This window comes from Natator depressus, chromosome 12, assembly GCF_965152275.1.
Source record: "Natator depressus isolate rNatDep1 chromosome 12, rNatDep2.hap1, whole genome shotgun sequence".
NCBI classification, from domain to species: domain Eukaryota; kingdom Metazoa; phylum Chordata; order Testudines; family Cheloniidae; genus Natator; species Natator depressus.
Window position 1 is genome coordinate 26826306 of NC_134245.1, and position 27341 is coordinate 26853646.

Below are 27341 nucleotides of genomic sequence, written 5' to 3' on the forward strand. Positions count from 1 at the left end.
CACCTGAGATATCTGCTGGATCTAACAAAGAAAGAATAGCGATTCAAATAGAAACAAGTGTGAATGATGAAAATAAATGGTTATGTATAAAACAAAATAATAAAATATGAACTAGGGCCTACACTTTTTAATAGTCACCTTTCCTATCTAATAAAGTAGATTCTCACCCCAGGGTGTAGTCTTTTGCAGCGCTTGCTAGCCCCAAGGACCTAGGGCCCAGTCTTTCATAAAGCACCCCCACTCATCAAGGGACCTCTCAATGAATGGATCCAAAGTGTCCTCCTTCACCATGTGATATATTGAATCAATCTTTTGTCTTTATTCTCAGACAGGGTGATCCCCTTGCTGTCATATCCTTCCTTTTCATTTCCAAGTGATTTTGATGTTTTATAGTTTGTCTTCAATGGTTTTCCATTGACTTTTCTGGGTTGGTGGAAAAGTGGACAATTGAACAATAAATTACATATCAGCTAGCTAGAGGGAGAGGGAGTGTTGAGAATGGGCTCTTGCTTAAATGTGCCATCCCTGAGACACATGTTGACTCCCTTTCACTCTAAGACCATAAGGGTATAATTTTCAATATAGTTACATTATTCCTCAGATATTACTCATACACACATCTTGCAATGATTAGGAGTATTGATAAAATACAAAGTTGCAGGAGAGACCTCACATGCTACCCTTTATGGATAAAGACCATGAAAGCAGTGTATTACGCGTATTGAATCTATCAGGTTTAAGTCAGGAGTTGCTTGTAAAGAACAGTGACCCCTTTGCCAGTTGGCACCAACTGGGCCTCTGTGTAACACACTGGGTTCATGTGTTTTGACATTTTCTACTTTTGTTATAACCTTTCTCATGAGAACCGTGTTTAAATGCTCTCTATAGTCTGGAAAAGACAACAATAGATGTCTTTAAATTAATACTGTTTAAACTTGTTCTTCATAATAAAATATTATTGACACAACTTTATTTATATGGCCATAGTGATAAATTACATGATGTGCTCTCAGCATACATTAGTTTAAAGAAAAGCCAAGAAAACAATTACATGGTTCAAAATTGTGTCCTGGATTGCTGTCCCGATTTTCAGAAGTGCTGAGCGCCCATAAATCCCACTGATGTCAACTGGAGCTGCAGGCACTCAGCACCTTTGAAAAATCAGACAATAGATTAACATTTTGTTTCATTAACAATATGAAATGGTAGAATAATTATGATGCATAATGAACTTCTCATTTTTATAAGACACTGTTTTTTAGTTGAAACAAATAAAACCATTGCCATTTTTTTTAACCCTTGAAGAACGGTTTTGACCTTTCAGTATTCTGTTTCAGGAATATCTTGCCATTTTATTTTTTCCCCACAGAACACTCAGGTTAGCATGGGGAAATGGGAATGTCTATCCATTCAAATGATGGTATATTGAAAAGGTCAAAGTAATACATAATCCTGTAATATTAAAAACGAGCATATGAATATGGCATTAAAGTTCAGATACTGTACTTAATTTCTGAGAAAAAGGCCCTGTCTTGCAAACAGCATTTGGATTCTTACTTTCACCTGGTGTGTTCAGTGGGACATAGTGGGAGTAAGGGACTGCCCATGCAAATCATGCAGCAGGATTGGGGCATGCTGCTTCCAAGACCAGGGAAAGGTACATTATAGAACACTGAATAATAATACTACTCAGCAGCTAAATAAAACTGCACAGCGGGAACTTACTGAACATTTTAAGGTATTGCAAAATTCACACAAAACCACCTGCTAAGTGAATCTGAGCCTTCAAAGAGCTTAGGAAAGACACAGTTTTTATTTAAATAATATAATTGTATGATTACTTGAATGATGAAAGGGACTAGTAGTTATTTTGAGGGACAGGCTGCAAAGCCATGTGACTTTGTCACTGGAAATGATATTCAGGTGGCCTGTAACTGATTTTTACTTCAAATTGTAGATACTGCACCTCTTCATTTTGGAATGATATCATCTAGTATTTTCCATGTTTATCTCCATCTACTGTAATGTGTGATATATAAATTAATTTAAGCCTCTGCTGTGACCTCCCAGTGCCGATTAGTCTACTATGAGCTAGGAAACAGCAGCACAAGTTTCCTGCAACCTGTGACTCTTCCCTGGAGCCAGCCAACACATACCCTAAAGAGGGTAGGGCTGGGCAAAGAGGGGGCCTGGCCAGAAGAGTTGAGATAGTACCATATAATAATATGACAGCTTTTGCTCTGGACATGCTCTATGCTGATTGGCTGATCGCTCCATCCCTCTCTCTGTCTCTTTACCTCAGCCTCACTTCAGCTCTTCTCCATGCTCCCTCTTTTTCTTCCCCCTTTCTTCTTCTCTGCCCTACCCCTTCAATGTTCCCACTGCCTTACTTTGTCTATGTTCTGCTAATCCGTTGCTAACAATCCCATCGAAAGAATTTTAAAAAGACCCCAATCCTCCCCAGGCGCAGTTTTTGGCACTAACTCTCCTTGTGTTTTATATCCCTTTCCCTTATCCTTTGTCTGTTTTGTCCACTTAGATTGTAAACTGAGGCAGACTATCTGTTTGTACAGTGCCTAGCATAATGGAGCCCTCTTTTCTATTGGTCCCTGGATGCTACCCTAATAAAAATAACAACAACTTCAGTCTTATGACATTTTTAGCATTAGATCTCAAAGCAACTTTCAAAAAAATTAGGTATCATTATCTGCATACTATAAATTGGGAAACTTAATGTTCTGCCTTCTCTGTAAGGATGAAGGGACTAGAACATGGGTCTGCACAGCCTGGGGCAGCTGACGTTCTCACAGTACCACCATGGAGCACTGTGGGGAAAAGGTGCCACAGGAAGAACCACCCAAGGGACCCAGCCTGACATACCCTGTGGCCCTCTGATTGGCTAACCACCCTATTTAATCCTGGAGGGTGCCCCAGGAAGTTTTCTGGGCGACAATACAGACTTTGGGCCTGCTGCAATTCCAGACCTCACGCTGTCTCCTGATCTCCAGCCTCCGATCCCAGCCTGACTTCAACCTTGGCTCTTGCCTCCTGACTCTAGCCTGGTACTACCTCTGGTCTCTGACTCTGGCCCTGATTCCTGCCTTCCCATTCCGGCCTGGTACTACCTCTGATCCCTGGCCTGACTTTGATCCCGACTCTTGCTTATTGAACATGGCTCTAGTGATTCCTCTGACCCCTGCTCACTGACTACCATCCCTCATGTGTGGATTCCAGCCTAGCTGTGACTACTAGGCCGTGCTTCCCTCCTACATTGTAGCGTCCTCTTAAGGAAGTTTGGGATGCCCTGAACCACCTATGAAGCCAGAAATAAAGCTGAGATTAAAGCTGATTTCTCCTTGAAATCACACTGAGTTTTGGCCATTAGATGTTGCTTAGTAATCTGAATAGAAAAAATGTCACCCCAAAGTTTTATTCTTCATTAGAAATATTTGCCAGGAGATTCTGCAGTAAAAGGAAATAGTTTTTGATATTTTCCTTTTCCACATGAATCCCCTGTCTTTGATTTTCTTCAGAAAATCTTTCTTCTTTCTTCTTTATCCTACTGGTTCCGCTGGAAGTGAAGAATGTGAGAAGGAAATGTTGGAAGTATTTTAACAAAGTAGATTTGGTGTTTTCCAATCTTCCCCTCAACTGTAGCTGACTAGACACAGCAAACTCTCCCCATCCCCTTTTTCATTATTATCATGTTATGGAATTTATAGCATAACTACACTCTAAAATGAAGATTGAAAGTAAAATTCTGTACTTACCTAACCAAGTATAAATCTCAATGAAGTCATGGCAGCGGAGTTATTCCTCATTTATACCAGTGCAGAATTTGGTGCTGTGACAGGGTCAGGCCAGATGGCTATAGGAGAGTAATAGAAGCAGATATATAAGCCCCAGGTTAAGTAGGTCCCTTTTCCCTGGGTAAGGGAGCAGGGAAGGTTCCAGAACAATCAGGAACCTTCTGGAGACAATTAAGATGACAGGCTGATTAGAACACCTGCAGCCAATCAAGAAGCTGCTAGAATCAATTAAGGCAGGCTAATCGGGGCACCTGGGTTTAAAAAGGAGCTCACTTCAGTTTGTGGTGCATGTGTAAGGAGCTGGGAGCAAGAGGCGCTAGGAGTGAGAACTCATACTGTCGGAGGACTGAGGAGTACAAGCATTATCAGACACCAGGAGGAAGGTCCTATGGTGGGGAGGAGTCCATGGGGAAGTAGCCCAGGGAGTTGTAGCTGTCGCACAGCTGTTCCAGGAGGCACTCTAGACAGCTGCATTCCACAGGGCCCTGGGCTGGAACCCGGAGTAGAGGGCGGGCCCGGGTTCCCCCCAAACCTCCCAACTCCTGGTCAGACACAGAAGGAGTTGACCTGGACTGTGGGTTCATGAAAACGGCCAAACTGAGGGCTGCTGTGAAGCTCCAAGAAAAGCAAATCTGCCAATAAGCGCAAGACCCACCAAGGTAGAGGAGGAACTTTGTCACAGTGCTTAATCTAGATTTGGTCCTAAAATGAAAATCTTCTGAGGCTTGTCATTACATCAGAATCTTTTGAGATTTGTCCATCTCTATATCATATTAGATAATGCCATCTGAAAAACTCCAAATGCCAAATGAACCTGTGGCTTAAAACTTATGGAGAAGTGTCCTGTAACTGTTTATGGACTAGAGATTCATGCTGCAACATGCTTTGCATATACTCAGCAGGAACAGCTGCTGTTGTTCTTCTTATGGTTGCATTATGAAGAACAGAAGCCATAACTGAGTATTTTCTAGTATGTGAAAGTGTGTAGAAAAGAGAGAATAACTCTCTTTCTACTCTCTTTCTCTGGCACACATCAGATGTCTCTGATACAATGTGTAGCAAATATATGGTTACAAGTTGCATGTCTGATAATGCTACTGACCTTTGCACACCTTAAAAATTAGTACAAGGCAAATTGCGGTGATTGCCAAGGGTGTTCCTTTTCAAGTGTTTGAGATTTTATAAAAGGTGCTGAGCATGTGTGTGTATACAAATGTGCATTATATATAATATATATACAGCCAGTCAGCATTGTTCTCTTTTAAATCCAGGGTACTATAGATATATAGTTTCTTCATGTGTAGAGACACTTTGAAAATTGCCATTTTTATAAAATAAATATAGTTCATGTACTACTTAAATCAATTGCTTCATTTGATTTACATTTCAATATCCAGAAGGTTTAAGCAGAACCAATGTTTGGGCCCTTAGGCATTTCCCTTGACTGCTTAGGAATGCCTACAGCAAAGTACTGTCTTGCTTACAAATCTGAAAGCACAGTTCATATGAATACTGCAGGTGCTGTTATTTCTCAAGAATGAGAAGCAATTCCAGAGCTAATTCTCCTAATGCTGATTTTTTAGAACAAGTCACACATGGACACAACCGGAAAATTTTCAAAGGAGCCTTTCACCATTAATGTAGACTCATGGATGGGGACACCTATCCTGAACTGGATTTAGGGAGACTGGCCCTTTTCCTTTGCAAAATTGTTCATTATATACCCTTGGGGAGGGCTACTAGTGGGGAAGGCTGCATCTCTTAGCACATATTCAGTTATAAAAAGTGCACAGAGAGCTGATTAATCTATGGGAGTTGCTAATAATTGATTCTGGATATTTTCTTCAAATGTTTTTCAGTGATACATGAAACCCTTATCAAAATTCAAAAGGCACTTCATGAATCAACCAGGAGCTAAAAAAATTAGCAGTAATGAGCTCATTTCCATAGAAATGGGACTAAGCTCACTGATGGGTCAAACTGTTTGCTGTACTTCTACTTCCCCCTCTCGTCTTCATTTCTTATGCTCTTATTTCACGCATCATTATCTTCCATCTTCTCTATATCTAAAGCATGCCTTTCAGTTCTTTGTTCTCTAACCAGGAATTGCAACTTGTAGGTATTTCAAAATGGTGGTGAAAAAGCTTAAATATTTTCAGCTTTGAAACCCATGATTCAACCCATAACAAACCATAGTGCTAAGCAAATATTTATAATGTACAATCCTCCCCATTCCCACTGGATTAGTAATGAGTTCTAATGGTACTGCATTTTTATTCTCTTTTCCACGAGATATCAAAGAAGCTAATTTGTGGTGTTTCTTTCATATGCCCCAGCAATTTAGTGTTTTCCATTCCTAGAGATTCACCACTAACAAAGATGAAAGCTGTGGGTCTAGTGAAACAAAACCTGAAGCATCTGAAATGAAATGGTATCTCTTTGAGTTTCTCAATTTGTGGGACAGAAGGCATTAGCTTAGTTTAAATATACCATAGGGTGAGACTTTCTCTTTCACATTCCACAGAAATCATGATGCATTTACGCACATTACAGATTGGTACAGAAGGCCATGCTCCAGTGCTGGAGGAGCCCAGACTATACTGCAGGTTTCCAAGGGAGGTTGTGGAGGTTTTTAAGGGCAGGTTGGATAAACACTTGTCAGGGATGGTCTAAATGTACTGTGTCCTGCCTCAGCACAGGGGGCTGGATTTTGTTGACATTTTGAAGTTCCGTCTAGCCCTACATTTCCAAGATTCTGTGCAGGAGCTAAAGAAGGAGCAAGAAAGGACACTATCTAGAAACAGTTCATGCAAAGAACATGCATTTTGTCAGGGAGAAACAGCTTATAGCTATAATAATTAGATATAGCAAAGCTGGCCTATGTCACTGTGATAATTAAAAACACTAATGAATTACAGAATTTGGCTCTCTCTCTTTCTGTGTGTGTGTGTATGTGTGTGTGTATATATATATATATATACACACAAACACACGCCTAAGTGAAGTATTACATCTTATAACAGTAAGTTGGGGTACAAATGTTGACTTTAAATACAATATTTGTATATTTGTATGCAATATTTGTAATAGGTATATTTTATGTGTACTATATATACATTGGGAATGAATCACAGAAATGTTTTAAAAGAGCACATCAACACTTCACAGCAGTTAGATTAGGAAATGAAGACTATCTGAATACCTTATCTATTTGAAACAGCATCTCTTCAAGAAGCACCACTTCTAAAAGGTCATACTTGCTGGACTAATATCTGAAGGAGAATTAATCAAAGGTTGCTGACACTGATGCTGTTCTCAGAACTACTATCTTCAAAGTAATATGTCAATAAAGAAGGCATGCAGGGAAATAAGATATTGAAATATTTCTAGCGATTTGCTGCTTGGCCTGCCTGCTGTTCAGATTTGGAGTTTGCTAGACTACCTAAAATGAGCGAATTATTGCAAAAAGGCTAATAAACTCAAGAGTCTTGCATGTACATTGAGATCAGAAAACAAATGTTGAGCATGCAGTAGGAAAAACTTGTTTCAGAAAAATCTAACATAGTATTAATTTTACTTTGCTAAGAAGTCAGAATATTTATTGTATGTGACCTCATTATACAATTTATGCTTTAGAAATTTATTGTTATTCAGGAAGGACACTTATGCCCTTAAGTGCTTTCCTGAATTTGGGCTGTTATTTGTGAAGAACCAGTTTGCTTTTTAAAATTCTCCTGTAGATGATCTGAGCATATGTTAAATCTCCTTTTTGTTATACTATTAATACACATGAAATGATCAGGTAGTATACAAGGCCTCTGATGGCTTTTTATTTCATGGACAGAAATGAAATAGCAAACTAAGATAGGAAATGACACACAGAAGCAGTAAAGTTATATTAGAGATGTTACTGGTTACTTCAGGAAACAGGCAAGGGAGTATTAAATATAGAATGGAATCATCAAATTGTAGGTGGAAAGTACACTTAGTGGTTCACTACAGATTGGGGACTGTGGAGGGAAAATAAAACAAAAGTGTTAACGCACGATTGCAGCCGTGCTGGAACAATTTTTATGGTGGGGGTACTGAAGGCAGAAACCATGTATTTGGGTTGTTATTATTACTTCAATGTGGCAGCACCCCCAGCACCTCTAGTTCCAGCACCCATGCATGATTGGCAACGCAGAAATACAGTGCTCAGATCATTCACTGTGAGAAGACAGCACTTGGCAGACTACCACGGAATAGCATATATTTATATTCCTTTGTCTTACAGGGGACAAACTTTGTTTCCCAAGTCAGAGAAACATAGTGATGCACTTGGCATTAGAGAGTGAAGGGCTACTTTATTCCTATGGACCCCAAATCAGAATTCAACATATATATTTTATACTAATACACTTTATACATTGTTTTAAGAAAAACACCTGTGTACTAATTGTATGTTACTTGTTAACCTGAAATCATGGGCAGAGACATTATGTAATCTTTGACTATTGGCTACTGTGCTTGTCTTGTTGCTAGAACTATCCAGGGCCTCGGGACCACCTTCCCCATCATTTCCCTCCGCCCATGGAAAACCCATATAATCCATTGTAATCAATTGATTGGCAGTGTCTCTCAGCCTAATAAGCAAGGTGACACTCCACCAGCGCTGTGCGTAATAAACCCACGTGCTTGATTCTACACGGTGTCCATTTTGTTCCTTCAGAGAGCAATGAAAATTAGGGCTGGGTCTGCTGAAGTACTATGTAACTCATATAATATGGACCAAAATAATTCTTACTATAACTCCATTGAGGAGATTTAATCTCTCCTCAGATTTACACTGGGATAAATTTGAAATAAGAGCAATAGATTTTACTCCATAGTTTTTCAGCAGTGATAAAATTACTTTGCATGAAAATAACACCTGTCATCTAATAAAGTATAAGAGCCAAAAAGGCAATCAATGAAGCAATAATAATAATTAGAGATGAGACTGTCTTCTCCTCTAAAAAATGGCTGAATTAAAAAAATCACAAATACTTTTTTAATAAAATCACCAAATTTGATTGAAACTGATGCCCCTGTAGCCCAGCTATCATTGGCTGCCATAATGGACCTTGGGGCTATTCGCAACTTTCAGGCTTGGTGAGAAGACCCCAGGGATGGGGTTTAAACTCAATTTGTACTCCATCTTTCTGAGTTGCACCAAGTGCTCCCCAGTAAGCCAGTTCAGTTCTGCACTCATTTTACATGTTTATAATTCCTGGCACAAACACTGATGGAGCTGAACTTTGTTACTAAGGGCAGAATTAGACTTAAAGTTTTAGGTGACCAGCTAGTCACTTGAAGTCCAGCTATAGCTCAGCTGAACGTGAATTAAACTATAATAAAGAAATGACACTCTCAAGTAGCACATCAAAAGACAGGACAAGATTAAGCTTTATAAACTTGTCTGTGGACAATAACTGGCATATTTGATCCTTCCTAGTACTTCACTCTACTTACTGTAAAATTTGGCATGTAAGACATTAATGTTACTCATATTCAGATGTCACTCTGAGTCATACTGTCAGAAAGGATTTAATTTTGCTTCTTCACTTTCTCCTTGTGTAGTGCCAGAAACTACATATCACAACTCCCTCTTACTTCTTTGGAGCTCAGGGCACTCAGCATCTACAGATGGAGTTTTGCATCTTACAAGACCAGACCCTTTACTTCTTGTTTTCCTTTTTCCCCTGTTAGCTATTCCATTTGCTGCAAAGTGTCTTTCATGCTATTTTCTACTTTACTGTATATCTGAGCAAGTAAATGATACTATTCTGCCAAAGTAGAATGCCTAAAGCAGTGGTTTTCAACCTTTTTTTTTGTTTGCAGGTCCTTAAAAATTTTTGAATAGAGGTGTGGATCCCTTTGGAAATTCTAGATATAGTCTCTGTAACTCCAGGGGTCTATGGACCACAGGTTGAAAACCACTGACCTAAAGTATCATTTTCTTTTCCTTATGCAGTAACTAGCCCCAACACACATTTGGTAGCACTCTTGCTTCTGGAGCGGAGGTTGAGACTCGAGGTACTACACCTTCTTTTGAGATTACACTCAGTGCTGATGCTGCGGGGGGATGCTATAGTATTAGAAGTGGGTTTCTTTGGATAAGATCTTAGACATCCCTTTCGGGGAAATGGAGTTGTTTATGACTGCTAATTCAGTTTGCCTAAGCGGAGAGCTGTATTTCATTAGGGATAGCTTGACACATTTAGATATAATAAGATTTGACCTACACTTTCACATAAAACTCTAAAACTAAATGTAATAGCTGATAGTGTTTATAAAAGGAAAAATGAAAAGCTTTCAAATAATTCAGGACCATCAAATTGTAACTGTGTGTTATTATTACTCTCATTCTCTTTGTCCTTTTCTCTCCTATCATGTGTTCTGCTCACTCATGTTTGCTACAAATTAGATTGCAAACTCTACAGAGCAGGGGCTGCTGTGGGTATTTTTACTGCCCTACAATAACACAGTGGAGCGCTGATCCTGGTTGAGGTCTTGGGAAACCATCACAATACAAATCACCAACTATTGAGATTAAAAATAATTTGCCTAACTCTCTATATGCCAATTATTTTTACCCTATTAACTTCCTGGTTTCAACCAGGACAAACAGGCATACTGGACTTCCAGTCCACTATCCAGATATGCTAGGTTTACGTACCCTGGATAAGATTTGGATACTTGTATTAAGTAGCAGAAGGTTTTTCCAGAGCAAATCTTGCAAAAGGTTATTTGTGTTCCATTACATCATAGGTCTGGCAGCTATTTGAGTTATGGAAATAACTTTAATCTCTGTAAACAACATGGAGGAATGAAAAAAAATATACACCAGGTACACGGGCCAGATTCTTGGCTCCTATGCTGGCTACTTTGCTCTGGCTGCCCAAAGCAGATGGAAAGCTACCCTGAAGAGACAGTCAAAAATTCTCCTAATAGAGAAAATGTGCCTGGGGCAGGAGGTGGCAGGATGGAAAATTCAGTGCTCTCTGTGAGACTAGTACAACTGGCATAATTTAAAGCAGCCCCTGTGCTGGCCCAGGATCAAGGAAAATGGAAGGTAGTTTACAGCCTTTCTCCTTGCTCTGCTTAGCTGCACAAAGCATAGACACTGCACATCTGATAATCTGGCTCATTGTCTTCTGTATTGCCCCTCCTGTTAGAGCGGCAGCATTGGGACTGATATTGATACGTACTTCAAAAGTAATCAGAGGAAAACGTGAATTCTCCCTAGGGTAGCGTTCCTTACAGTGCTATCACATAATACAGCAGAGTCACGGAGCCAAAGTACCCACTGGTAAATGAGGAAGTAATAGAACATATGGTCCATATAACAAGTGAGTTCTTAGGGAAGAAGAAACCTCGTCTTCATTTCAAGATTTATGTAATTTAAATAATCAGACTTTTGCTGGGGAAGCATAAGAAAAAGAATAAGAGATCTCACAACATAAAGTATGGATAGATGTGATGGGATGTACGTGCCCCACACTGGACAAGGAGGGGTTAATCCCATGCCCCCTCACCCATACTGGGCATGCTCCAATTGGAGCATCAGTATAAAAAAGGGAGCAGCTCAGCTCAGTCAAGGCTGATCACCAAGGCGAGAGGATGCTTATTGCAGGCTCCCATCCAGGAGCTGCTGGAGCCCCAGATTACAGAAGCCAGTCATGCCAAGACCCGGGCAGATATCTGGCTACCTATGTATGCCTGAGAGACGTCGGAACCATTCGAAGCTTCACAGGCTGAAGATACCAGAGACTTGTGGACCAAGCCACTGGAAGAAGCCTAGGGAGTAGCCACTGATCCAGTTGTAGAACTGAACAATAAGTCAGTGTGTTTTGGCCAGATCCCAACAGACCCAATGGGCCACCCCCCTCTGGTCAAAAGGCCATGCAGCCCAGTTCAGGAGGGCAGTTATATAGTCTCTGGCCACGAGGCCACATAGCCCTGTGAGGGAGGGCAGCTGTAAAGATTCTGGTCACTTGGCCGTGCAGCCCTGCAAGAAAGGGCAACTGTATTGACTCTGGCTGCTGGGAAAGGCAGCCATATTGACTCTGGCAACTGGAACATACTGCCCTGAGGCTAAGGGTGGTCAGGTGGACTCAGCCATTGGGCTATAATGCCCTTTTCTCTGCCCCAGAGGATGATGGCGTGTACTTGCCCTGCAACAATAGTACATTAATTCATCATCATCATCATCATGTTCTTTTTATGCCTCTGGCATTCAGGACAGTGACGAAGCTCCTCCACGCCTGCCTGTTTCTGGCAAGTCTTTCAGTGGTTCCCTAGCTGTGCCCCAGGTTTTCAGCTTCCACAGCTCTTCGCCATGTTGTTTTCAGGCGGTCTTGTTTTTGCTTGCCTTCAGGTGTCCATCTTATTGCTACTCTGGTGATGGAATCAGTTTCCATCCGAAGCACATGACCGATCCATCTCAAATACCTCTTGGCAATGATGGTGCTCAGATCTTCTTGGCTGCACTGTGTGAATAGATCTTGGTTTGAGATATATGGAGGATTTTTCTGAGGCAGGTTGTATAGAATGAAGACAGTTTGGACATGTCATACTTTCTCATTCCCCAGCATTCTGCACTATAAAGTAGTGTTGAAAGTACTCAGCTCTGATAAATATTGAGTTTGGTTTTGGTATATTAATTACACAGGACATAATTCTGCCACCCTTATTTGTGCTGAGTAGTACCTTGTTTTGTAAATAGTTTCACTGAAATCAGTGGTGCAATGTGTAGAATAAGGTAATATTGAACATGAGTAGAGGTATCAGAACCTAGCCCATAACATGCGTATGTATGTATGTGTAATTTCTGTAAGTGATTCTTGCTGGAAAGGATCTTATACTTGTGGGATGTCCTGAACTGATAGCAGAGGGTGTGCAATAACCTTTTAGAGATGGATTTTAATTGGTCTGCCTTCTCTAAGCTACAATGCAGGCAGTAAAAGACGTGAGCTAATAACAGAATGCCAATAAAATAAATCCAACCCCAAATAATTAGCTTTATTTTTGTTTCATTTTACTTTGTTTCCTCTTGAGAGCAATACAGTAGAGACAAAGAGCAATCATGCAGGCTTGCTGTAGTGCCTGTAGTTGGAATTAAGGCAGGCTCCTCCCCACTACATAACATCTTTGGTATTACAAAAGAGAAAGAGAATTCTCCTGTTAAAACCTTTCTGGTAATGGTTAATTGTTGGCCCATTTTCATCTATGAGTAAATTGTGATTGAGGATGCCTTCCTGAGCACAGATGAAGGAAAGTTTCCTTAGCAACAGGAATAACATGGGAATGCTAAAAACCTCTCTTGTGACTCTACTTGTTTCTGTACAGTACAAAAGGCTTTTTCTATTTGTTTCTGTACAGAACACAGACTGAGGGGCAACAAGACAACCTGTGAACAGTTTCATTTTTTCAAGCAAGTTAGAGTCAAAAAGCAATATTTAATTCTTCAGACAATTCAGAAACCATCACTCAAATAATCCTCAGTGTAGTCTGTGTGTCTCTGATTCCTTCAATAGTTAATTTGCAAAACGCTTATGAGCATGTTAGCAAATAAAGCCTCCTGTCTTAGAATCATAGAATCTTAGGACTGGAAGGAACCTTGAGAGGTCTTCTAGTCCAGTCCCCTGCACTCATGGCAGGACTAAATAATATCTGACCTGAAATATTGTCTGACCTGACAGGTGTTTATCTAACCTGCTCTTAAAAATCTCCAGTGACGAAGTTTCAACAACCTCCCTAGGCAATTTATTTCAGTACTTAATCATCCTGACAGTTAGGAAGTTTTTCCTAATGTCCAATTTAAACTGCCCTTGCTGCAATTTAAGCCCATTGCTTCTTGTCCTATCCTCAGAGGTTAAAGAGAACAATTTTTATCCCTACTCCTTCTAACAACCTTTTTGTGTCCTTGAAAACTATCATATCCCCCCTCAATCTTCTCTTCTCCAGACTAAACAAACCCAATTTTTTCAATCTTCCTTCATAGGCCATGTTTTCTAGACCTCTAATGATTTTTGTTGCTCTTCTCTGGACTTCTTCCAATTTGTTCACATCTTTCCTGAAATGTGGTGCCCAAAATTGACACAATACTCCAGTTGAGGCCTAATCAACATGGAGTAGAGCAGAAAAACTACTTTTAGGGTCTTGCTTACAGTACTCTGGCTAATAAATCCCAGAATGATGTTTGGTTTTTTGCAACAGTGTTAACTTGTTGATTCATTTAGCTTGTGATCCACCATGACCTCCCAGATCCTTTTCTGCAGTACTGCTTCCTAGGCAGTCATTTCCCATTTTGTATGTGTGCAACTGATTGTTCCTTCCTAAGTGGAGAACTTTGCATTTGTCCACCCTATTTACTTCAGACCATTTCTCCAGTTTGTCCAGATCATTCTGAATTTTAATCCTATCCTCCAAAGCACTTGCAACCCACTTCCAATTCTCTTTAAGTCCTCAGTCTACTCACATGTGCTCCATATATCTTCCTCTCACTCTAAGTGGACAACACTCTGGGAGACAGCCAAGGGTTCCCAAACATCTTACTTCACACATGACACTGTGAATCTTAGTGCCAGACCTATTTAAAGGAAACTATTGGTATTAGCAAAATTTTAAATTACTTAAGTGTGAGTTTTCCCTGAGAAAGGAATTCTGAACCAGGATTCCTGTTGGCTGGATTCCTTGAAACTAGCTCTTGTTGTATTTTTGTTTTGTTTTGGCTTGTGATCTATTCACTTTAACAATATAATGAAGAAACAAACTAGATTATAAAGCAGCTATGCCAAAAAAAGAGAAAACCTTTGGAATACGTATAAAGTGCCAGCTGATGTGGTGTGAATTTACATAACTTGCTCCTGATTGTATTGTAACCTCATTAATTCTATATATTGGAAAATAACATGGTTTAGCAATTTAAGTAATACAGTTATCGCTAAAGCTAAAAATATTTATGGTTTCTAATACCTGAAAATAATTTGGAATCAGTGAATGTTTTATTAAATGGGAAGCAAAATAGATAAAGGAAAGGAAAAAAAAATAGAAGTCAGCTGTTGGATGCTAAATCTTTATTAGTGTCCCACTGTGCTATTTTGCTGCCAATTTCCATTACCAAAAGACAATATTTAAAAGCGTTTAAAACAAATTAGAATCCCTGGTTACATTCTCATATGGAATGTACATTTATCTCTACTTTTCATTGTGCAATGATAAAAAGGGCATAACAGGCACAGCATTAGGGTCACGAGATCTAAGAATAATGAAAATTTAATTACCATGGTGACTTACAACCATATTATTAATAATACAGTGCATTTGATATTTTTACATCCTTACAGTTTATAATACCATGCCAGTAGCTGACATACTGAATTATGGCTCAGAATAGAAGGTGGAGGTATTGTCTCTCGTTGTTAGGCAATGGGTATTCAGATGTATAAACCGCTACAACAGAAAGTTAACACATTCTAAATCCAATTTCACGTGTTGGGCTGGCATTTGAAAAATCTTAATTTCCAAGTGACATTAAGAAAAATAAAGGAAAAAAAAAAAAGAAAAAACAGTGCAAAAGCCCATGTAAAGAATAAGGATTAAATCCTGGCTTCATTGAAGTCAACGGGAAAATTCCTATAGGGTTCTTGAAGGGTGACTTTAATATGGTAAAAATATTACCCTCAGAGTCTCATTTTTACATAAGCATTGTGTATGTAGGAGAAGTTCCTCATTCAGTAACAAGGTACAATCACGCCCACAGCAAGACCATGAGTATAGGGGTTACTCCCTCCCAATACTCTGTAACAGGGAGTGCTGGCCCTTTACAGACATGCATGTGTTGCAGAAAGGTGTATTCTTCACTTGAGTTAGCTAATGTGAGTTAAATAAATAAAGGTCAAAGGCAAGGCAATTTGTAGGCTTTGCATGAGTTAACCGGTCATGTGAAAGACTGTGAGGGAGGCTACTCTTTAACTCAACTTGCTAACTTGTGTAAATATTATCAACTTCCTTGTCTTCACTAGGACTTTACTGCGAGTTGGCTAACATAAGAACATATCTTTTTCCCAGTGAAGACAAGGTCATCAAGTCCAAATTACACCTTTTACAGATGAAGTTAACCACTGCACTTAACTCTTGTTGCTGGTCCTTTTTTGAGGAGGCAACTGATAAACCAGGCTGCTGGTGCCATGTCTATAAGGTACTTATAAGTCCAGGTCTCTTTCGTGATGATGGATCCTCTTGGTATGAAAGGCTATCTCCCTTTCATTGATAATGGCTCTTAATGAGACTTTGGGCCTGATCCAAAGATTGTGTTGAAGTTGAAAAATAATTATTGATTTCAATAAGCTTTGAATTGGTACCTTCTTCACTTCCTATGTGGTTTTTTTTCTTCCCTGTTTTCAGCTTTAAGTTCCTGGACAGTCTGAGTATCAGGACATTGATCCCTTGGGATACTTAAATGTCAAGAACTTGACAAGGCCATCAGTCAAAACAGTGGCTTTTGAGTATTTGTACTGCCCATTTACTTACTTACAATCCAAGCATATATTCAATATAGCACTAATGCACACAGGCCCTGTTCAAAACTGGAATTAATATTGGAACTTGTAAATAAAAAAAATATCATACTATCATTAGTGGATTGTAGTCTGAGCTATTTAAATCTGCAGCAGAAGATATATCAGAAGTGTAATATCTGTGGGGTCATCACTCCTTAGGAATGAATTAGGACACAGCAGAGTCCAGAAATTTTCCATAGCACATTATGTTGCATTATGATTCATCATGCATACTCTGATTGATTGGGACAACACACTGGCATAGCCTAGTGTTGTTTTTTTCCTAAGTGCTCATGGAAGGCTTTGTGTGCTCAGTGGACATGGGGACAGACCTTGTCACAGTTCTGCTGCTTACATTTCTTTTCATTGTGCTAACCTTTTCCGTCTTCATGTCAGTATGTGGTAAGTGTTATTTATTAATTATGCTGACACTGGCAGCAAAACCAGAATGTTTTTGTAGCTTGGAATAGAATGTGTGTCTTGGTTCATCATGCATCTAAACTGATTCTCAGCTACCCTGCTTTTAAATTTTGTCTGCAAATTTATTTCCTCTAGCTAGTCATAAGTAACATACCCACATGAAGGAAGCATATATTTGATTGTTTTAATTTATTTCTTCTGAGCCTATAGTTTCACTCATTCAGCAAAACACTGATACATGCACATGATCAGGATCTGCTCTGCACAGTCAGGAGGGAGGACTGGATGTTGAGCTGGAATAAAACATAGGCATCATGGGCTCATGCCTTGGGCCCCAGCTACTGAAGACACATGATGAGATCAGAATCTTGGCTTTCATTAAAAAAGGCGTGTCTAGCCCTTATGAATGCAAAGAAATGCTTGAAAATGTGACCTAAGTTTGCAGAGCCTGCAGAGTTTGCAAAGCTGTCGCTTCAGGAGGTATGAAATGTCCCATTCATCTTAACTGAAACCTGCAACCATTAGAATTGAGCAAAATTTGGAATTTCTGTCCCATGGGAAATTCTTACATCTTTGCATTTGTTTTCATCCCAAATTGTGACCAAGAGTTGGAATTTTGAATTTTTTTGTAGAATTGAAATTCCGAAAAATTTCAGTTCAAAAACATTGTTTTGACATTTTCAATCAAAATGAAACATTTCGACATTCCTGAAATCACTACCTCTGGTGTTTTGTGTGAATCCCAGTCCAGTAGGGAGACTCTGAAAATGTTTACGGGATCAGGCTCTATGAGGAGCTAGGCAGAGCAACACTTAGTTTGAGGATGGAAATTTAGGTGCTGAGAGAATTCAGGCACCTCCAGGGTTGGGTGAGGATTCTCAGGTGAGGATCAATAGCAATCATATCAGACTCCTGCAACCTGGGTTCAGGAGCACATTTTGACAAATTGACACTTTGTGGCCATCTGAATTCCCAGTAATAGCAAAATTACACCTTATACCATTGCCAAACACTGTGGCTGGGCTACATCTCCTATGATGCACATACAGTTACATGACTCCCTTGATAATCCATGCAGTTAAATTGGTCCATATTGTATTGTGGAAATGTAGTCCTCCCAGGAGCCTGGCATTAAGACTACAAAGTGCTAGAGAAGATCCAAATCCTAACTATGAAATAGGTTTTCTTTTATTCTATTTTCCCTCAGTTTAAATTAATAATCCATTGCCTTTAGCTATATTCTTGCTGCCATTTTAAGGGGTAAAATTCTCTTCTAGTGTGAACTCATGCAGCTCCATTAACTTTAATGAATCTGAGCCAATTTGCACATGCAGAGAATTATCCCTTGCTAACCATCTCCCAGTTCTAGCGTTTATTCTGTCCAAGTACTTAATTTTTTAAGAGTAGGGCAAGCTCTACCCTTATTATTCCTGATAGCATTTTAAAGATTTCCATCATATCCCTTCTTAGCCTTCTTTTCTCCAGTGAGTACAGTCAGATTTTTGCTGAATTACCATCATATATTATACAGTTGTACTACATCCTCTTTCCAGCTAGGAGGAAAAGCTACCTCTTTTGAAATTCCAGCTAATGCCATATTGTGAGGTGTATTGCAGGAATATTCCAACTCCTCCTCCCACACCTAGTACACATCAGTCTGTCTCATACCGTGACTCTCAAGCTTAATGCCTACTTTTACAAGGCTCAGTGGCCTACTTATTTTTTAAGAGGTATTGATTTAAATGAGTAACAATAGATTCCTACCCAGATCATAAACATTGCCAACAGGAATGTTGCAATAAATGTATTTAAATGCCTACTACCCCCCAAAAAAGGATCATATGATTTTTATCAGGAATGTGTATCAGGAAAGGTATGTATGAGGATAAAACCTAAAATTATACACACAAGATCACAATGGTGAAAGGTAGTGCTTCTTCTAGAGGATGTAATATGTTTTAAATTAAACTGCAGGTGACCAACAATTATAAAATGCCATTTTTGAAAAATTGAATTTAAGATTTGCACTATTTCTGTATTGAGCCTTTAAGCTATCTCTGTAATAAGAGGTTAAAGGGTGACTTATGCTATTTAAAAAGGAGGTTATTGCAAAATGAAGATAGAACTATAATTGGGTCTCCTGCTGATGCAAATGAAGAAAAAACAATTAGTGGAACACTTAAAAAGGCTAATCTAAAAGAGTGGCTGGATAAAAAGTTCTTTCCATTGGCACACTGACACTGATAATGCTAATCAAGGCCACTTCTGCTACTACAGTGATTGCAAGAGTAGACAACACTGTATTTACCCCTGGCAAAATTCCACGAGAGACTTCCTAATTGCAACATGCTTTTGTTTGCATAATTTTGTAGTGCACACATGTCATTGTACAGGACAGTCCAGATATTAACCTGTCAAATGCAATGTATCAATTCATTAATTAGGTCATCATGCACATTTGTGAGTTTTATGGTTAAAAAATTTGTTGAAGTACCATGATTTCTCACAGAAATTGGATACTTGCATACTCAATTTTGATAACTGCACATACTACTTTAAGTATTTGTCCTCATAGATCACACTGTAGATATGTTTGCACACCATGCATGCAAGCCCAGAATCTTTTAGCCAGAAGTGTCTACTGGGGCTGTGCATGCAGCGTGCACATCATTATGCCTCATACAACAAGTGTATAAATGGTAGAGCAGCCCCACCCACCACTCAGGTCCTTCTCACTCCCTGTGATAGCAAATTAGAGCCCATAGTGTCCTCCTACATATCTGTAGCTCTTAGATAGTTTAGGGTTTATAATTAGTTAGTTTAAATATTAGTGTAGTTTTATATAAGTTTTCTTTAAGTCCTCTGGCTTTATTTTATTTTTATTTTTTTTAAAAAGGACGTGTCATGGTTTGAGTCTCACCTCACTACCAAGAAGTAGGTCTGATGTCTCAGAATGGATCTCCGGTTTTAAAATCTGCCCCTTACTTTAAGACAGCTATGTCTGCCCATGGTGCCCTTTTGAAATGTCTGATTTGTTTAGGAAAGTCTTCTACCTTGAACAAGTGCAATTTATAGTTCTTTTTCTAAGCACACACAGAGAGCTTGCGATGTCTGTTTTAAAGTTATTTTTGATACAAGGATGGTGTCTCTGATATTGACATCCGTCAGAAGCAATCTGACCCTGCTTCAAAACCAGTTTCAGCAATTGCCCTGCCTATGACAGACTCTGAGGGCTAAGAAATCATTTGACTCTAAGGGTACATCTACACAGGGATAAAAGACTCACAGCACGCCGCTGCTGGCCTGGGTCAGCTGATTTGGGCTCAGGCTGTGGGGCTAAAAACTGATGTTTAGATGTTTGGGTTTGCAGGGTCCCAGAGCTTGGGTTCCAGCTTGGGCCCCGAACACCTACATAGGAATTTTTCAGCCCAAGAGCCTGAGTCCTGTGAGCCTAAGTCAGCCGACCCAGGCCAGCAACCAGCCACGAGTTTTTATCTTGTGTAGACATACCCTGAGAGATCTCATGCTTGTGTCAAGCGCTCTGAGCTGTCTTGTCAGTCTTCATCTGGTTGCTGTTCCCAGGAAAGACCAAGGTGGTGGCTAAAAGTCATCATGCTGACTTGCCTACGGTGAATCCTTTGAAACCTCATTGGTACGGTGAGGCTTCAAAGACTTGGGGAGGTTATGTTCTTCTGCTATAGATCCTCTATCTGTGATGGCTGACATCACTTCCCTAGCACCACTGGCAGCAGCACCTCACCACAGAGTCATCAATACTGCATCCTGATAAGACTTCTGCTACAACTCTGGCATCAGCTGACACTGTTACCACTTCCTTCATCTGCTAGGTCTGTTTCTACATTTCCTGCTGCCCCTATTATTACTCCAGAACCAGAGTCCCCCTTGTTGGATGTCTCTCATTTGTCTGTATTATCCAGGTGTCTGCTGGGTACGGTAGCCAAGGTACTTAAAGTCTCTCTGCATCCAACCTCTATGGTACTGGTCCCTGCATCTCATACAGTGAGAACTGAGTATATTCCTATTTCTACACCTCAGGAATCAGAATTCTATTAATCTGCATCCCCATCTTGTATGGCAGCTACTCCCGGACATCATTTTGCAGAACCAGGGCCTGGTGCTCTACACAGGTATATCTGGTATATCTACATGTGACAACTTGGAGGCTGTCTGGCTAAGTTCTTCAGATAGATGCTATTCAGCAGCTGTATAGAGGTGTTGAGCCGAAGCAGAAAAGCCTCTTCTGGAGAGGCATATCATGCAAAGTGGTCCATTATGGTCCATTCAAAGATACACTCAGGCCTTGGGTTCTTTTATCGCTCCTATATTGTTAGAGTTCATCTTGCTGCTATTTCTGCATATTGCCCACCTATTGAAGATCAGTCATTTTTTTTCATCAGATGAAGAGCCCTTCCCTACCTGGCCCTTGAATGCAGTGCTCCTCTCTTTAATGGACTCTCCCTTTGACTCCACATCATGTTCACTATATCATCTCTCTATTAAAACAGCCTTTTTGGTAGCAATTCAGGCTTTGCTGGCAAGCTCTCCATACACCATTTTTCTCAAGGACAGGTTACTCCCAGAGCACATCCAACATTTTAAACAAAAGTAGTTTTGGATTTTAATATAAATCAGTTTATACACTTACAGTCATTTTCTCCTCATGACTCTTCTACAGAGGCTAAACTCCACATACTAGATGTTCTTAAAGGTCTGTCCTTTTATCTTGCCAGTACAAAGCTATTTTGTAAAATCATCCAGAATCTTTGTGGCTTTTGGTAATAAGTCTCGAGGGCAGGCTGCTTCTCCTCAAATGCTCTCTAAATGAGTTACAGTCTGCACTAAGATTTCCTACCCATTAAATAAACAAGCCCTTCAATTTTGAGTCAGACACCCTCTATTATGGTTCAGTCCATATCTGGAGCTTGCTTTTGGGGAGCCTGGTTTTTTTGAGATCTGTAGAGCAGCTACTTGCAGTTCAGTTCATATATTTACCATTATGGCAGCTGCTAGAATAGACGCCCAGTTTCGAAGGGCTGCCTGCAGTCGTTATTTAGATAGGACTCCTATCATCAACCTTCTTGAGAGGTAACTGCTAGTCACTCATCTACCGTGGGATCCATGTGGGCAAATGCTCAAAGAGAGGCTTGTGTGTGAGAGAGAAACAAGAACCAACTCTGTATGTGTGAGAGAGAGAGAGAGAGAGAGTGAGTGAGTGAGTTGGGGGGAGGGAAAAGAGACAGAGCACATGCAACTGTGAACACTGTTAATTTTATTGTACTCAGAAGAGAAAAATGAAAAATTTTAACTTTTTTCCCAAAATATGTTGAAAACAAAAATGAGTCCATTTTAAACCCTACAAAATGAAAATACATTTGAAATTTGATTTATTTTTTACAATATAATAGTTTGTCCATTTTTCTACCACTCTGGCTATTACTACTTTCTTACAGCTCACTCCTCCTTTTTGTTTTGCGGTAGTTCTTGGTTCAAGCACTGCTGACGTGGATTAGCTGTGGTCTATCTGCAGTTTTAATCATTTTACCTAATGCACTGCTGAAACCGGGGAACTACAGCCTCACCTCAGTCCCTGGAAAAATCATGGAGCAGGTCCTCAAGGAATCCATTTTGAAGCACTTTCAGGAGAGGAAGGTGATCAGGACAGTCAACATGGATTTACAAAGGGCAAGTCATGCCTGACCAACCTGACTGCCTTCTGTGATGAGATAACTGGCTCTGTGAATATGGATGTAATATATCTTGACTTTAGCCAAGCTTTTGATACTGTCTCCCACAGTATTCTTGCTACCAGGTTAAAAAAGTATGGATTGGATGAATGGACTTTAAGGTGGATAGCTGGCTAGATTGTCGGGCTCAGTGGGTAGTGATCAATGGCTTGTTGTCTAGTTGGCAGCTGGTATCAAGTGGAATGCACCAGGGGTTGGTCCTGGGGCCGGTTTTGTTCAACATCTTCATTAATGGTCTGGATGATGGGATGGATTGCACCCTCAGCAAGTTTGCGGATGACAATAAGCTGGGGGGAGAAGTAGATACACTGGAGGATAGGGATAGGGTCCAGAGCGACCTAGACAAATTGGAGGATTGGGCTAAAAGAAATCTGATGAGGTTCAACAAGGACAAGTACAGAGTCCTGCACTTAGGTTCTACAGAAAAGGACCTGGGGATTACAGTGGATGAGAAGCTGGATATGAGTCAGCAGTGTGCCCTTGTTGTCAACAAGACTAACAGCACATTGGGCTGCATTAATAGAAGCATTGCCAGCAGAACTAGGGAAGTGATTATTCTCCTCTATTCGACACTGCTGAGCCCACATCTGGAGTATTATGTCCAGTTTTGGTCCCCCCACTGCAGAGGGGATGCGGACAAATTGGAGAGAGTCCAGCGGAAGGCAACGAAAATGATTAGGGGGCTGTGGCACATGACTTATGAGGAGAGGCTGAGAGAACTGGGGTTATTTAGTCTGAAGAAGACAAGAGTGAGGGGGGATTTGATAGCAGCCTTCAACTGTCTGAAGGGGGGTTCCAAAGAGGATGTAGGTAGGCTGTTCTCAGTGGTGGCAGTTGACTGAACAAGGAACAACGGTCTCAAATTGGCATGGGGGAGGTCTATTGGATATTAGGAAACACTATTTCATTAGGAGGGTGGTGAAGCACTGGAATGGGTTACCTAGGGAAGTGGTGAAATCTCCATCCTTAGAGGTTTGTAAGGCCTGGCTTAACAAAGCACTGGCTGGGATGATTTAGTTGGGGTTGGTCCTTCTCTGAGCAGGGGGTTGGACTGCATGACCTCCTGAGCTCTCTTCCAACCCTAATCTTCTATGACTCTATGAAATGGAATGCAAAAAAACAAGGAGGAGGAGGCTTGGTCTTGTCAGAAGGATATTTTAAACCTATAATATCCCAATGAGTTTAAAATTCCCTTGAAGCATATTGCCACCTTGGACATTGGGAAAGACTATTCCTGGCTCATAAACAATTTTGATAAGCTCTTTCCTTTGAGTACTTTGGAAACCCTTTTAAATATAACCTGAACTTTTGCATGAGCTTTTAGTTGGGTTTTAAGACTGATGGGACATATATTTTTAATGTCACATTTTTCACTACATTTTAAATGTATTGCTTTATTTCTCATGTATAGTGTTTGAGGATTATCAGATAAAGCCCATAGTCCCTTTGCAGAAACCAGGGATGATGCACTGTGAACCAAAGTAAAGTTTTAGCAGCTTTTAGCACCTGTATTTCAAAGATGTGCTTTTGTTACACTCACAGATCATTCATACATAATATACAAGTACAGATGCATATGTCACTGGAGCTGTGCAGAGAATGGAAATTCTGTTTCACAGAGGATTTTTAGTTTATTTCTTAAAACTTTGACAAAAACATGATTTAATGAGCGATTTTGATGGAACTAGATTTTCCAACAAAAAGTGGTCCGATCAAAGCTTTTCTGACAGCTCTATATGTCATCCTAAATAGGAAATAATACATATTTCATATTTTACATAAATCTATATGTGAAAAATTCACGTTCTTAGGCATTGGTCCTGCAACTTGTTATCTCTGGGTGAATCCCTGCATTGTTGCAGAGCCCTATTGATTTCACTGCGGCTCCATCCACACTAGTAAAAGGATCTGCCCAAATGCAACACAAGCTGGAAGACTGAAACCCTCACTGACAAAATACTTCGTAGTATGCCAGTTTTTGAAAACTATTTTCTTCAAGGCAGAATGTTTGGAATTATGCTCCTTCAACAAAATGGCCAAATACAATAGCAGAAGTCCAGTTTAATATCAATTCTATGGCAGAATTAAATTTCAGAGCCAGACACATTACATTGTTTACATAGTCATACTTTTCTCATCCTTTTAAAATAACTTGTAGTTTGCTTTTTGGTATTCAGGTTCTGTGATCATTTTAATGCATTAAATCATTTCTTTGTTCAAATAGCAGCAAAGCAAATAAAAAGTTAAAACACTATATATTCAGACCTTCAAAATGAAAAAGGTGGGGGTGGTTAGCAGAGGAGAGGTCAAAGCTAATTTTGCTATATTCCTCCTTCGCATCCATTCATTGTGGCTACAACTTACAATATTACTACACTGTGAGGGAATTAAAGGAGACTCTCAAGTAGGAGTAGAGAGGTTGTTTTACCTCTGTATTTGGCACTGGTGCAACTGCTGTTGGATTACTGTGTCTAGGTCAGGTGTTCACAATTCAAGAAGGATGTTAATACATTGGAGAGGGTTCAGAGAAGAGCCATAAGAATGAATAAAGGTTTGGAAAACATGCCTTATAGTGATAGACGCAAGGAGCTCAAGCTATTTAACTTAACAATGAAAAGGTTAAGGGGTGACTTGTTCATAGTTGATAAGTACCTATTTAAGGAACAAATATTAGAAAATGGGCTCTTCAGTCTAAAGGTTTAAACTGATCCAGAGCTGGATGTTGAAGCTAGACAAATTCAGAGGTGTACATTTCTAACAGTGAGGGTAATTAATATTGGAACAGTTTACCAAGGGTTGTGGTGAATTCTCCCATCACTGGCAATTTTAAAATCAAGATTGGATGTTTTTCTAAAAGGTCTGCTCTAAGAATTATTTTGGATAAGTTGTGTAGCCTATATTATACAGGAGGTCAGTCTAGATGATCACAATGGTCCCTTTTGGCCTTAGAATCTCTGAATTCTCAAGGATTTGAGTTAAAACTCTCAGATGCTTAGTATTGTGTTTCTGACCCATTGCATTAAATAAACAGAGCTGACATGACAAGAATCCTCTGGGACAAGTGTATTAATTTGGCTGTACACCAAGCTTCACATCCTCCACACAAATCCTAGATACAGAAGACACTGGCATTTGTTCTATTATTTAATACTTATCTTCAGTGACAAAGCAGGATATTTAGCAACAGAACTAAACAAAGGTTTCCGGGCTCAGACTGGCAGAAGATAAACTTGGCTCAGAGATGCTATTCCTTATGGACCAGTGGTTATTACTCTACTACTTATAAGGGATAGACTCAAGAAGTGAGATTGAAATCCAGACTTGGAACACCACAGAATGAAGAAAAAGGTCACTTGCAGGGTTGGAATCTGGATCTTGGTTTGAATTTTGAGCACACGCAAAATAAAAAACCTATCCCCCAGGATTATAATAAAATCTTTCTGTAATCTGCACTAACCAGGCCCTACATTGTATGGCAAAGTTCATAGATTCATTTTGATGGGAAGTCTTATTTCTGTGAGAACTTTGGATACACTTAAAAAGCAGAAGCTTTTGTAAAATTAAATATAAAAATTAATAATGCAACCAATGTGGTTTTGAATTTGATATTTAATTCATTTTATTTTGTTGTTACCACATTTTCAGTTTTAGTTGTATTGTAGGTTTCGGAGTAACAGCCGTGTTAGTCTGTATTCGCAAAAAGAAAAGGAGTACTTGTGGCACCTTAGAGACTAACCAATTTATTTGAGCATAAGCTTTCGTGAGGCGAAAGCTTATGCTCAAATAAATTGGTTAGTCTCTAAGGTGCCACAAGTACTCCTTTTCTTTTTGCGAATACAGACTAACACGGCTGTTACTCTGAAACCTGTCATTATGCAAGGCACTGCATTTAGCCGTATGGAGTGGAAATCTATCAACTGCAGTTGTATTGTAGAATATCATCTTTAGTTTCCAGAGTTAACATCCCATTAAGAAGAATGGGCAGCTCGTACTTCTCAGAACTATTGGTTCAGGCTCTCTGCGAACTCAGGGAGACAGCACTAAATCCTATTGTACTATAGGCCACTTGAGGGTTTCTTTATAACCATGATGTTTCTATAGCAAATGGGGTGCTCAGACGGGTGAGTCATAACTGGAGAAACAAAAAGGTACTGATGCTAATATAGCAAAGGATGATCTGATTTTATGGAGCTGGACTTCTTAAAATTATTTTTCTACTTTGCTTTGGATTTCAGGGGATTGAGGATGTTATGGCAGGTTTTGCAAAAGAACTGTTAATCTGATTATTTATTTTTATTAGGGTATGTGCACCATCTATTATAATAATTGGGACTACACATTTACCCTAATTGTGAGCTCAACTGTAAAAGCTAAATGAAAGTCACAAGAACCAATAACAAATACTGATGGGAAAAGGTGCAAAAGAGAGACTGAATTAGTCCTACTGGTATAGCCCAAAGATCATGCCTGGTAAGCAAGAGGAATGGAGGACTGAAAATTAATAAACCCAAATTGATAGGTTAGATATTAGACCTAACTTGTGAAAAAAATGAGGAGATGACCTTTTCCACCCATCACTCCCTTTCAGGGCCTTTAAGAACAAGACTTGGGGGGCAGAAAAAGTGGCTACTGGAGTGAGCCTCACCATCTTGGCTGCCACCTCCATTGTCCCCAGGGATCCCAGACCAGAAGATGTCCTGAACAGACCAGGCCCGAGAAGGGGAACCAAATGACATTGTACCTCCACCAACTTCAGCTGA

At 39.7% G+C, this 27341-nt stretch overlaps 1 long non-coding RNA gene across 1 annotated transcript in view; it reads left to right on the top strand.

The window, feature by feature from the left end:
- LOC141996747 (uncharacterized) overlaps positions 1-27341 on the top strand; it is a 68640-nt gene that overhangs the window by 33275 nt on the left and 8024 nt on the right. The window lies entirely within an intron of this gene.